Source organism: Amphibalanus amphitrite, unplaced genomic scaffold (genome assembly GCF_019059575.1).
Source record: "Amphibalanus amphitrite isolate SeventyFive unplaced genomic scaffold, NRLGWU_Aamphi_draft 001317F_arrow, whole genome shotgun sequence".
Lineage (NCBI taxonomy): Eukaryota > Metazoa > Arthropoda > Thecostraca > Balanomorpha > Balanidae > Amphibalanus > Amphibalanus amphitrite.
In genome coordinates this window covers 4,774-19,436 of record NW_024882810.1, presented here as the reverse complement: position 1 = coordinate 19,436, position 14,663 = coordinate 4,774, and the positions used below count along the sequence as shown (strand labels likewise).

General features: G+C 49.7%; 1 long non-coding RNA gene across 1 annotated transcript; it reads left to right on the top strand.

Annotated features, from left to right (window-relative positions):
- The first annotated feature begins 5,096 nt into the window (after nt 1-5,096).
- LOC122372110 lies at nt 5,097-14,061 on the top strand. Its single transcript, XR_006254822.1, has 3 exons — nt 5,097-5,379; nt 12,291-12,337; nt 14,015-14,061. It is a non-coding gene; the product is annotated as an uncharacterized LOC122372110 (long non-coding RNA).
- The last annotated feature ends 602 nt before the right edge of the window (nt 14,062-14,663 follow it).

The following is a 14,663-nucleotide window of genomic DNA, read 5'->3' as shown; positions in this document are numbered from 1 at the left end:
GGACCTTTCGCGCGCTGCTGGGTCAGCTCCCAAGGTGCGTCACCTGGCGGTTCATCCCTGAATCGGCCCCATGGTGGGGAGGCTTTTGGAAGCACATGGTGGGTGTGACGAAGGCGGCTCTGCGTGCATCGTTGCACCTCTGTAATTTCTCCTTTGAACAGCTGTCTGTCGTTCTTTATGAGTTGGCGTTTTTTATCAATCTGCGCCCCCTCACCCAGGGTGATGGGGAGGACCTGCTCACGCCTGCCACCCTACTGTTAGGTGTGACCACAATCGGTGGTGTTGTGTGCCCGACTCTGACTGAGTCTCCACTCAGGCACCTCCTGGATGCACCTTGGGATGGTGCGTCGAGAAGAACAGACACTCAGAGCCCTTCTGAGCGCACAGCCACGGCCCGCCACGGAACACGAGTACCGCTTTCACCTGTCGGAGACCGGCGAGGTGGCGGTCCTGATGCCCCGGGAGCCGCAAGGCGTTCACGACATCGTTCTGCAACACCGACACGTTCGGGTGGATCGCATTATGAACCCTGCTGACAGCATTCACAATTTGCACTTTAGTCATCACGGAGACGTGGGGGCTGGAAGCAGAAAAACAGGAGTATTTCGGAAGCCAACAAGATAATGATGATCCTTCTCCTTCAGATGACGACAACTACGGAAAAGGGTGCAGAGCCAAGAAATAGAGGAACCTGGATGATTGAGCTCTACCTACACAAACAAAAGTAGGCATATTGATAACCTATTCTTACAGCAAGATTGATGGCACGAACAGCATTGCTAGCATAGCATAACAAGCCTTTTGGCAGCATAACACGCATAAAACATGTGGCGTAACGAATTAAAATTATTTCCGTTACGGCGACCAGCGGCTGCGGCTATTTTGTGGCGTCACCCGTCCTTATGTTCACGGTACGAAGATCGTGCTATCATGTGGAGGGAGCTCCGTTTCCGATCTGCTGTGACCACTTAGAGCATTTTTACAAATGTTAAAGAAACAAACCAAATTGACAGCGCTTCACTACTTCTCATGTGGCGCCCATTGATCTCCAACGGTTTGAGAAGACCTACTCACAATGGGCAAACATGGAGCTCGAGCAGCAAGCGATGATGGTACAGACTTCACGTCATGCTATTTGCGAAGCATGTGGGCAAGAGCTGTCCGGTGTTCGTGTTGACGGCAACTTCAAGCTGTCCCGCTATCCGTCATATGACGACGACGAAAGGTGGGTGTCTGCTTGTCCGTGTATATGTGCGTGTCAGAAATAGATAGATACGAGGAGGGTGGGAGGCGTGGGGATAGTAAATCCTGAGGCCTGCGCGCTAAGGCCAGGCTGGGAGCAGGGTTGTATACGACTCAATCAATAGCAATCAATTCAATCACGACAAATTTGGGAAACCAATCAAATCAATCAAGTCAGAGCAGTTTTCGGGAATTGATTCAATCGACTCAAACGCGACAATGAAAGGAATCAATCAACTCAATCAAACGACTCAAACCAAGAATTGGGAGCCAATATCGCTCTGCCAAAGTGCGCCGCGTGGTCAAAGGAGACTCGTCACTGGCTGGTGTCTGTGGGGCTCGGCCACGGGACCGTTCCTCCCGTGGAGTTTTGTGCTTAGTTCTCTGAGAGGGTGAGACACCGCTCAGGAGCCAGAGCCATCATAGGTAAAGGAAGAGGTGGCACCTGAGACAGCTGACCCAGGAGTCTGATTCTAGTGACGACTTTACCAGTGTGGTGGGTGCATCAGCAGCAGCCGGCAAACCGACCAACAAGATGAACGCTGAGGCTGTGGAGAAGCTGATAGCGTTGTTCCGGACGACGGTCATGAGTCTCAGTAATGGCGAGACAGAATTATGTGCCAGACGCATGATGCAAAGGATCGCAAGTCTGAAGACGAGCTCTGCTGACCGACACACTGCTTCGAAAATAGCATGGAATCACCGTGACATTATTGAGGCATCCGAGCTCACGACAAAGGTGATCGTTGCCGTAACAGACAGCGCGGCCAACATGACCAAAGCCTTCCGCGTGGTACTGAGCAGCGACGGAGGTGACGACAGTCACGGGACTGAGGCCGACGAGGGCGACGAGGTAAGTCACCAAAGCACCCCTTTAACTCATCATACGAGACTCATAAGAAAGTCCATCACAAAGAAATACCAGAAGTGTAGGTAAGTAGTTTAACTGTGGTGCGCCTGCGTTATTCGTTGCCTCGTCTCGATGATGCAATAACCACGTGTGCCGCCGGCCGGCACGGGAGTCCCCGGGCCGGCGCAGACCGATTCACGCGCCGACTTGTTGTGACGTTGCTACCCCCCCCCCCCCCCCCCCCCCCGGTGCTGGGGGCGGCCCAGGGCGCGCCAGTGAACTTTGTACCCTTTCACGAGGCGACCGCGTGTCTGCAGCCTGCAATGCGGCAGTCAGCTGACCAATCCGCGCTCGATCCGCCGCCGCGTGGTCTCCGAGTGTTTCTGCGCATGTCTGGGGCCCGGCCCGCTGCGCGGGCTCCCCCGGCCATTCTAGGCCGAGCTCTTGACCCGAGCAGACGCGTCACGTCTGGCTCCATTAGGCCCGTTCTGTCCGGGATCTAGAACTTGTTAGATTAGGCAGGGCATATTTGGCAAACTTGGATTCCATTCTCGTCTTTTAGTCACTCCACTGCATGATTCGTTGTTTCGGTTTTTGACTTCGTTTTTGGAACTTCAAAATATAACAACCCGCTCTTAAATTAATTCTTTTACTTGGGGCCGTTTGGATCGAACTGATTGAATTTTTGAAACACGCACCAGGTTGATATTCTCCATTTCTGATTAACGTAAAATCCAGTCACTGATATGTGGTGAACAGCCCCACAGCACCACATAACTACTAAGCATCATTGCTAGTGCTGACGTTCATCGTTCTTCATGTCTGATTAGAGCTGGGCCTCCCGCTCTAATCACAGATTATTTTAAGATTTAATTAGGCGGTGATTTGTTAGAGGGAAATTTTGTTTATTAATTGTGTTACCGCCGCTGCACGCCGCCGCCACGTGCCGTCTACGACGGGGCGGCGCCCCTCCGCGTCGGGTTGCACGGCGCGGGGGCCGGCCCGGCCGCCGCTCCGGCCCAGCATTCGCTGGCCGGTCAGAGCCGAAGGCGGGTGCGTTTTCGCCCGGTGCCTTTTTCTTCCTCCGAGGGCTTTAGGAGCACACCTTCCGGTAAGCTTTACTATATTTCGAACATTTACAGATTGTCGGTATTTTAGAATGTTAGTTTCGATATTAATTTCCAGAAGTCATTCCGTTTTCGTATTGCGCCGTTCGATTGCTCTATTTTTGCCTTGTATGCTTCATTTGCAATGGCATAGGCTTATGCTCAGTGTTTTCGTTTGTCTTGTAGAATGTCGTCGCGTTTTAATGTCTCTGTTTTTGTGTGAAACGTTCCTCTTTTGTGTGTTTATAGAATGTTCTGTCTTGTGTCTTTAGAAATCGCCAATAAACATCTGAACTGATGGCGCGTATAACGGAGGCGAACGATCCAAGTCCGAGGAGGTAACAGTTTCGGAAGCTTCTTCTTCATGGTGGCGTCGGACGGCCCGGAGCTATCTGCCGCCGGAGAATCGTCTGCCGCCGAGTCTGCTGCTGCGGCGCGCTGGCCAGCGCGGCTCGGCATCATGTTGCACCAGACCGCGCCGGAGGAGTCAGCGTCTCAGGTCGCAGCGGTTTGCAGAGTTCGCAGTCTGCAATCGTGAGTCAGCCCACTGCCGGCTTAAAAGTGACTTTATGAGTCAGTATTCAGAGCGACTTAGTGAGTCATTCAAAGTGATTCAATGGTTCAGTTGCAGAGCCGTTGTGTTTGCCATTGTCTTGCTGCTGCAGCATTGGAGCTCTGAAATTGTATTGAAATTGTATTGATCGTCGCGGTTGTGCATTGTGGCAATGTAAATGTCGCATAGCTGACTCATTCGTGTCAAGTGTTACATGTATGAGATTCGTTCATTAGGACAGGCATTAGTTATGTGCTAGTTGTTAAGGCCTAGTTGTTCGTGCTAGTTGTTTCGTACCGCGCTGAGTGTGAGATCGAGGTCGACCAGACAGGATGACCTTCTTGTTTTGCCACGTGTCAAAACCGAGTCTGGCAAGCGAAGGTTTGCCTATCGAGCCGCCAGCGCGTTCAATGCCATGCCGCGCGACATTAGGGAGACCCGCATATCGGCGTTCAGAGGGACCGTCAAGAAATACTTGTGCACGGCGCGGCGGGGAACGCACATATATGTACGCACAGGAGCTTTTATTGTGATCTTAGCACTTCCACTTTTGTTTTACATGTTTTAAATGTCTTTTACCCATATCGTGTCTTTTACCGGTTAAGTGTCCTCTGCCCATATTGTTGACGCGAGCACATGAAAAACCAGTGATTGTCTGGATGAGCTTTAAATATATTCTGATTCTGATTCTGACCCCACGACCTTCAAGTGTCCGTGGACAACCACGGAGACCTTTTTTGAGCCCTGCGTCACCCACACAAACCAAAAACTGGAAGAGCAGAGAAGGAAGTTCATGACGAGTCGAGCACCAAACAGAGACACTGGACAAAAAAAAAAATGAACACCTCTTCATGCCGATCGACCGCACCGAACTCCTGGCGTTTTTCGCACTAAACGTCCTGAGAGACACTTTCCTCTGGAGTCGGCGTCCACACTGTTCACCGGCTCATTCGTTCCAGCTCAGTTTCGAGCGACCATGAGTTTGCCGAGGTACGTGAAACTTCTATCAAGAGTGCGGTTCGACGACAGCGGCACCAGAGCCGACCGGCGCCCTGGGGACAAATTCTGTCTAATGAGAGAGGTGTTTATGAAGTTTGACAGCAACCTTCGGAAACACTACAAGCCATCAGACTGCATTGTAAAACCCGATTTATTGTATCATTTTGTTGCGATAAACCGGAATTTCAAAACATTTCAGGTTATTACATCATCTTATGATGCAATAAATTGAAATGTCAGGATTTAACGTGAAAGGTCGGGAAAAAAATTTACAGCGACATCTGAGAACGTTGTAATAAATCGGGTTTATTACCTCACGCGACTTGCACAGATTTTGAACAAAGTGGAAAGACGTCGCTGTTCTGATATGAAGAGCTACCATATTTGAAAATCACGATTTGAATATCCTGTTTATTTGAACATTTGCGCAGGGCATTTCCCTATATGGCCTCTTTCAGCTTAGGCCAAAGTGGCGCACAACCTGTTATGCAATGCAGCATGCATCTGCCATTTTGTATTTATATACACTGTGCCATTTTGCACCCATTTTGAAGTGAAGTTACTTCGATTACTTCGGAGGGTGTGGACGTGGAGTTGGTGTCAGTGTGGAGGTTATGTTGATGTTGCAGGTAAGTTTTAGGGTTTTCATTGTTGAATGTTGATTCAATCGCAATTCAACTTCGGAAAATATTAATAAATTTATGCAATATCCCCATGCAGACAGCCATCCTTTGCAAATTTACCCACCAAACTAAGCAACCAGATGCAATCAAATACCTACTGATTAAATGCTCCATAGAAACCAACTGAATTTAATATTTTAATTCAAACTAAGTAGGTATGCTAGTTAACAATTGAATGACTTTACCTTTGATGGTATTGGGCTGGGTCCAATGTTTTACATGATAATAATATCTGCATGATATGGGTACCTATTGGGTATTGATGTTTCGGGGCTTCGTAGGGGTAGTAGTAGAGCAGGCGTCACACTTCTTTTCGCAACCAAGGAGAGGCGCTGTAGGTACTAGGTTAGGTTGTAGATTTTAGGTGGTTTAGGTGGTAGATTCTAGGTTGTAGGTTGTAGGTAAGGTTAGGTTCAGTTTGGTTTGGTTTGGTTCGATAAGAAAGCAACTTTGGGTAGAGCGCCTTTCCTTGGTTGCAAAAAGAAGTGTGACGCCTGCTTTACGACTACCTTCGTAGATAACCTGCATGGTTAAAAAACTTAAACAATTTTGTTTTTACTGCCTGTAATCATTTTATTATTTACATTAAGTTGTATGGATAGGTTCTGAAATCATGCTTACAAAATGTCATTTGTATTTTCTTACCCCATCAAAGAAGATAAATGAAAATCTAGCAATGGCTCGGAATGCTCGGAATTGCCTTTAAGAAATCCACTTAGCTCTTGGACACTGCTGTTATTGCTATTTTGACATGTTTGGCCAATTTCTTAGTTGTGACTTATGCTACTGCACAAATTAATTGCTTACATTTTCTCCTTTACTAAATTAGCACATGGTCACTCCCTATATGCTTATAAATTTGGCATTGGTAGGGCAGACATAGCACGAGCTACCATATGTGATGCTGTAGATTGTAGGTTTTAGGTTGTAGGTTGTGGTTGTAGATTGGGTAATTTCTTCCAGTGATTGAAAGACTTTACTTTCGGCGAATTAAACTTTGTGATTGTTGTGGGCTGTGGCTGGGTAATGCTTGTTTTTGTTACATTACATTTATTTCTAACTCAGTGGACACTTAACTTTTGACTGGCATGCTATCGTTATGGGGTTTACCCATTGATTTCAGTTTCCCTGAAAAGTGAGTACAAAATTATATTTTTTTCTATGATGAGTACTGAGTACAAAAATCTTTGGTGTCTGGAGACACCAATCAGCGGCAACTTTTGCAACACTGGAACATAGGGTACACCAATGGTGGGCAGGTGGGTAAGTGCCCACCCACTTTTCGAGTGGGGGCCAACCATGTGTTTTGGCCCACCCACTTTTTACTCTAGGCCCTCGTCTCGATTTGAGAGGACGTCGTCACCTCCCATAATAAACAAACTTGGTAAAAATAAGTTCCACGAATCCCCACGCACGGACTCCAAGGTGCCGTGATGGATCCAAGGAGGCCCTCTATTCATACTTGACAGTCGAAGCGCCTGAGACTGATGGCCTGAGAGGCCCTAGTGGATCTGAGGAGGCCCCAATATCCACACTGGTCTGGGGAGGCCACTGACACCGGCGGTCTGGGAGGCCCCTTTATCCACACTAGTCGGAGGTCTGAGACTGGTGGTCTGGGAGGCCCCTCCCCTCCATCCACACTAGTCAGAATAGGCCCCTGACACTGGCGGTCTAGCCGAGGCCCCCTACCCTCACTAGTCAGAGGAGGCCCCTCTATCCTCAATAGTCAGAAGAGGCCCCTGAGACTGATGGTCTGGGAGGCCTATCCATCTACACTGTAGTCAGAGGAGGCCTCTGAGACTGATGACCTGAGAGGCCCTTATAATCACACCAGGCAGAAGAGGCCCATGAGACTGATGGACTGAGAGGCCCTTCTATTCATACTGGCCACAGGAGACCCCCCAAAACTTTCTGTCTGGGACTGGGAGGTCCCTCAATCCGGCACCAGTCTGAAGAGTCCCCTGAGACTGATGGCCTGGGAAGCCCTTATATTCACACTAGGCAGAGGAGGCCCCTGAGACTGATGGTATGAGAGGCCCTCATATCCACACCAGTCAGAAGAGGCCCCCGAGGCTGATGGCTGTGAGGCCCTTCTGTTCATATAACTGGCCACTGGAGGCCCCTGAAACCGGTGGTCTGGGAGGGCCCTCTATCCAAACTAGTCAGAAGAGGCCCCTGGGACCGATGGTCTGAGAGGCTCTTATATTCATACTGGCCACAAGAGGCCCCTAAGACTGATAGTCAGAGAGGTTCACACCTAATGAATCTGAGGGGGCCTTCTATCCACATTTACACTTTTCTAGGGAGGCCCCCGAGACTGATGGTCTGAGAGGCCCTTTTATTTATACTGTCCACAGGAGCCCCCTGAGATTAATGGTCTGAGAGGCTCTTCTATTTATACTAACCAGAAGAGGCCCTAGGATTGATGGTCTAACAGGCCCTTCTATTTATACTAGCCAGAGGAGGCCCATGAGACTGATTTTCTGAGAGGCCCTTCTATTCAAACTAGGCAGATGAGGCCCCTGAGAATGATAGTCCGAAGAGCCAGGTGGCGGCAACTTGCCGTGGCCATATTTCGGCTCGGTAGAGCCCCACAGAGCACATGAGAGCACCTCAAGGGGTCCTAAGTAGACACGCTTATTCCCATAAGGGTGCCACGCCGGCTTCTGAAGGCTCCTTGTAGGCATCTAAGGGCCCTTTCCGGCCTCTAACGGCTCCACCCGCCTGTGATGGCTCCACACCAGTGTTTATGAGCGCCACACAGCGGCGCCTTTGAGGGTCATACTAGTGTCTCTTAGGGCCCTATATCGGTGGCTCTGGGGGCCCCACACCGGCGCCTCTGTGGGCCACCACACCTGTGCATCTCAAGGCTCTATAAGTACATATGAAGGACCCACACCGACACCTCTGAGGGCCCCACACCAGTATCTCGGAGCTCTGAAGGCCCTACACCGGTGACTCTGAGGACTCACCGGCTCCTGAGAGCACCATGTTGAATGTTGATGTCTAACGGCTCCACAAGGCCACTGAAGGCACCACACAAGCCAAGCTCTCACTGAGCTCTAATGTCCATGTACCGGCCTCTGAGGGATTTAAGCCAGCGCATTCATAGCTCCACACCAGCAATTGTAAGGGCTTCACACTGAAGTATCTGAGGGTTCCACACCGGTGTCTCTAAGGGCCACATACCGGCATCTCTGAGGGCCCCATACCGGCGTCTCCGAGGGTCCACATCTGGCGGGCACCCATCATCGACTGAAGGTCCCGACTCCGAGAGCCCCATCTGCGTCTGGGAGTAACATGCCGTCTTAAGAACCACAGCGGCTCCTCTGTCGAAAGATGGGCGTCTGCATGCCAAAGGGGAGCGGTTCTGAGACAGTAGGGCACCTACGTGCAATAGAAGGGCGCCTATGAAGCCCTTAGGTGTGCCTTAATGCGAAAGAGGGGTGCCTCTGAGGCCTACATATATGGGCGTCCACATGCAATAGAGGTCTGCACTGCAATGGATCGATGCCATGAGGGTGCATTCATAAGAAACAGGGGCGCCGGCATGGCAAAGAGAGGCGCCTTCAAGTGTCCATAAAAGAGAGACGCCTATGATAAGCGCACATTGTATGCGACAACGGGGCGACTGTGGGACATATAGGGATGTCTCTGATGACTATACATAGGGCGCTTATATGCCAAAGAGGGCGCCTATAAAGCTAATGGGGGCACCTGGGAAACGAGGAAGACATTTGTGTAAGGGTTTTCAGGGGTCATGCACCGTTTGCGGCATATAGATTCTAAAAAAAAATCGGAGGGAGAATAAGTTTTAAAAATGGTGCGGACTTCCCGCACTGTTCGCTGAAGCGGTTACGCCCCTGGGTACATCTGCTCGATCTCAGAAGCTAGATTTGGAGGTCATACTTGAAAGCAGCCGGCAGGACGAGGCAAAAGTTGGAGGCCCCTGAAAATAGGAGGCCCCCTGGAAAAGGAGGCCCCTTGACAGGGTGGCCCACCCACTTTTCATGACGTTCCTACGCCCGTGTTCCCATCAAAAGGTTCGGACTAAATTTATTTTTAAAAAATCAAATCAACATGACAAATAGTTGTTGGATTAACTATGCACGATGTACGTCAGACACGTACCCAGGATTTCGCCCACGAGGGGATCACCTGCTCTTGAAGGGGCCCGCGAGTCACCCGGGGGCCCGGGGTCAGCCCAGGCAGGGACGTATCCAGGACCTTTCGATGGGAGGGGGGCACGGTGGGTCCGGTCCCACTGGCAGACAGGCCTCTTTAAAACGGTCTGCCCTGAGAAAATGTTAAAAATTGGCACGTAAAAATACCATTTATGCCCAAGGAGTGTGCCTAATGTGCATGGTATTTTACGAGCAAACGAAGCAAGCGAGCTCCTCAGTCACCGGTGTGAAAGGCCGTCAGATGCGCTGGTGTTGAGTCCTCACAGCCGCCGTTGCGGGCCGCGGGGCCTTAGGGCTTAGAGACACTGGTGGGGCCATCATTGGCATGTGCGTGGCCCTGCACAGTGGCCTGAAAGTGGAAAGTGGCCTTTCATAGTTCATAGACTAAGACTGGCAAGGACACTCAGAGGCTGGTAAGAGGCCATCACTGGTACTGGCCCAGTCACTGGTACGTGGCCCTCAGAGACGCTGGTTTGGGGACTCTCAGAGCCGCCGATGTAGGCCCTTAACCCACGTTCGTGTAGGGGAGGGGTCGAACGGCCCCCTCGGTTTTTCGCGAATAACTCGCGTAAAAAGCGGCCGATCGCGACGAAACTTTCAGTACCCTCGGGTTATTCAATTTTACACCTACCCTAAAAATTTCATGACCCTGACCTAAATGACCTTTGACCTGTGACCTACTTTCGAGCCCATGTTTGGCCGGAATCGCGGTTCGGCGTATGTCGGCTCGCATTAGCCGCGCGTTTCCAGTCTTTTCGTGGTTTCAGGCGTTCAAACATGTGATATGATGTTGCCCCCATGCATTAGGGTGGGTGTCAAGGTCACCTGAAGGTCTGGTCAGGTCATTGACCTTTGATGACCTCGGTTCACTTTTTCGAGTTTTACATGTTTCTAGGCTAGTTTTTGGAGCTGAATTCGAATTTAGCAACCATATGAACATTAAAGGAAGGGTGCCACCTTTTGGACACAACGCAGTTTTTACAAGATTAGCCTCACATGAACCTAAAAACCGGCTTCACTTACCTATGCTCGAGACGGTCAGCATTGAATCCGCACGTGAAGTTATCATTTGCGAGTTTTGCTGCCAGCATTCGGGCAGGCAAAAATCTTCAGCACTATTTCCTCGTCGTGTTAAGGGTATTTTATAAAACATGAAATCAGCAAAGGTATGTATAAAAGTTATACTTTTGAAGCATGTTTTATCATTTTGAAAGGGTATATTTTTTCTTTATGGTATACACTTAAGTTTTAAAATTTTAATTGGGAAGTTTTTCTAGTAAGTTGCATGAAGGGTGAAGGGTTCCATAGATCTCTTAAACATTGTAAAGGAAAAACCTTTACTCGACTTATTTGATGTATTTATTTGATGTATTTATTTATTATTATTATTATTATTTGATGTATTTATTTGATGTATTTTATTGATGTATTTATTTGATTTGATTTTTGTCTCAGTTGCGCCATCAATGCAAATGGCAGAATGATATGTTGCCATGACAACAGGATATGCCAGCCGTCCTAGCTGCCACATCAAACGACCTTGAGTTGTAGTGGTGATATAAACAACGATCTTTTTTTTTGGCCAATGTATTAAATGCAATGTTTCGGTTTTTTGTATATTGTGGACGCGCTAACCACGTCTAAAAATTCAAATAAGTAAATAGATTCATAGAACAAAAATTTCGGAAGGTGGCACCCTTCCTTTAACGAAGTAGTTTTGGTGCCTTCGTAACATGTTACGAAGCTGTCAGAGGCGGTTGACACCTACTGCGAAGACCCGGCAGGACCCCTACTGGTTGACCTGACCTGACCTGACCCGGCCCAGTTAAAATGCATGAGGACATCATCTGTGATCAAAATTAACATGATATTCGTGATCAACACCCCGAAAGCCCCCATATCAGCCACACTGCCACACTACGACGTTCTAACAGGTCCCGATTTTCCCGACTTCTGGGTCTTTGACCTGACCTGGAAGGTCAACCAATGAACTAGGACCTTAATATTGGGTGTCATCGGTTTCCTCTCGTCACGGGCAACACGCTCGTTTTTTTTCTGCGAAACTAGCTCAATCATAGGCGAAACGGCAAGGGGGGGGGCAACGGGCCCCGCCCCCTTACCTATACGTTCGCGGCTGGAAAAACACCAATACGGGCGAGGGTTAATGTTACTACAATACGGCGAGGGTTACGGGCGATGCGCTGATGTGGGTCCCTTGGAGATGGCGTGAGGGGCCTCGCAGGTGCCGATGTGGTGGCTTTTAGAAACACTGGTGTGGGCCGTGGGGCTATCACAGACGGGTGTGGAGCCATTGCAGCTGATCCCTCATTGGCCGTTACTAGGGCCCTCAGAAGCCGGCAAGGTCTCTCAGAAACCGGCGCATTGGTCCTTTATGGAGATAAGTGTGGCTACATAGGAGCCCATCTGACTCATTGAGTGGTCTCCAGGCCTTGACACAATTCTATTCGACCGACCTCCTCGTACAGGAGATTCTTCTCCGTCTGACAGCCCTCGACCGAGAGGGAACATCAATCACTTTTTGCTGGATCCCTAGTCATGTTGGTGTTGCTGGCAATGAGCGGGCGGACGGATGTAAAAGTTTCAATGATACAAGCGGCAATATTTAGTGTATGCACCTCTCACACCTTGACTGCCAATAACACTTGTTTTCAGGTTGGCGTCAGTCTCCACTATCCAATCACAGATGGATACCAAACGAGGTGAGTTACAGTCACTGTCGAAGTATTCCTTGGTTTGCAGAATATTGGAATCCATAATCTAGGGAAAGTGGTAGAATCTTTGGATGAAAACAGTGTGATAGGCAATATCCAGCATGAGTTAAATAAAGGCTGTTTATGTTTAACCTAGACTTTTTTGAAGCTGCGACAGATACAAACACTTTTGGCAAAGAAAGCAGTTTGATGTAGGTAGCATACCTTGACCTCAATAATGCGTTTGATAAAGTACCACACATAAGGATAGTATTGCAATTGAAGCTGCAAGGCATGAAGGGAATATACTAGACCCGGTTGACAGGACGCCAGCAGCGTATAGTGCTAAATGGTGAAGGGCAAGGTGGGAAAAATGTTCTGATTGGGGTTCCTCAGAGCTGTATTAGGTCTCATGTTCAAAATTTATGTAAATACAATCGACGAAGGCATAGCTTAGTAGAGTGCTCAAATTTGCAGATGCTATTAACCTGCGCCGTGCTGGTGGTCTGAGTTTTTAATGTCATGCTGGGGGCTCAGCGGTCAAGGTGGGCGCATGACCGCCACTGAGGGACCCTCAGAGGTCATTGTAGGACCCTCAAAGACCGGTATGGGAGCTGTGCGAATAGCTGGCGTGTGTTTCTTGAGCCTCGTGATAATCGAATAAGGGCCAGGGCCCCATACCCCCATGGGGGCTCATCGGTTAGTTTGGGGGGGGCAATAAATGCTATGATGCCCATGATTTGCCTTGGGGGGGGGGGGCAGTGGCGCGGGAGCCGGGGGGGGGGGGCTAGGGGGTGCTGAGCCCCTCCAACTTTTCGGCTGGGAAGGGGGCTCGTAAGGTATTTGAGCCCCTCCAACTGGAGGATCGAAATCGGAAATATACCAACATAATTTCATAGATTCATACATAGGCGCGGGAACCGGGGGCAGTGGGGCAGCTAGCCCCCACAACTCTGGGGCCGTGGGGGCGGTGCCCCACAACTTTTCATAAGGTCAGGAACCGTTGGGGCAGCTTGTCCTCCCCAAATTAGGGGTTGTGGGTCCAAAGGAAGAAAGCATTTAAGTGAAAAATCCAATCACATTAAACGCATGACATTATCTTATAGTTAACTCCGTAACGTTGTCAGCATCGTGTGCTTCATTCACTCAGTGTTGGCTGCCTAATTATTGGCCGGCCGCCTCTCTCTCTCTCTCTCTCTCTCTCTCTCTCTCTCTCTCTCTCTCTCTCTCTCTCTCTCTCTCTCTCTCTCTCTCCTCTCTCTCCTCTCTCTCTCTCTCTCTCCCCTCCCTCCCCTCCCCCCCTCCCCTCCCTCCCCTATGTCCTATTCACACCGATCCTCACTCGCTCGCTCGGGCCGTCGAGAGTGAGCTCTGCCGACTCGCTCTGACCGCCCGCCGGTGACGTCACGGCCCCTCCGGCAAGGTCAGGTCAGGCCACCGCTCGCTAGTGCCGGCCGGACTTGTCGGTCCGAAGCCATACTAGCTCCGGAACGCTACGGCAAAGACTGGTTAACCGGAATAGAGCCATATCGACCCAAACTCTTATTCCGACGGCGTTCCGTTTACACCGGCCCAAATCTGGCGTGCCGGAGTCGCTAGGGCAAAACGGACTTGAGCCAAACCAATTGCTGGCTGGGAACTTCCTTTAGTATTTTATGTTAGCTAATAGCTATCAATATTTGACAGGGCGCATAGCTGGATCATATGGGAGAGGATGCTGCTTGCTGCTCTCCACTCCCGTGGCAGACATAAAGGCGCGCAGCGTCACTCACGTAAAAATGGACGAGGTAAGACGTGACTATGGTGCCTACATTTGTGTTGTTACCAGTTACTCAGTCCACCCAAATCTACTTGTATCTATGCTAATCAACACATCATAATTCAATCATTTTTCTGGTTTTTCTTTAGACATTGTTCTTTTTTGGCTCACTACCTGATCCTACATTTTAAAATCACTCGCCGAATCACTGGTGATGGTTAAAAAAATCAAGACAGCATTCATCCTCCTACCGCCATGCTTCCTTATGCGTTGCCATATCTTTTCTTTCCAGAAGTCCTCCCTTCATCTCCTGGTCAGCCGGCCGCGTGGATAAACCCCTCCTCACACCCTGAGTATCATGTATACCACAAATATCCTGGACTTGACTTGACTATGACGACTCATGAGCTGCGACCGGCTACCCATGCGATGGACGGAGCTCCGCCGCCCGTCCTGACCCCGGACGCTAGAAGGTGGGATGCTCATCATCTGCGTGAGACTTCTGAGACTGCGACCGGAGCCCCGCCGCCCGTCCCGACCTCTGACGCTGGAAGGTGGGATGCTCTTCATCTGCGT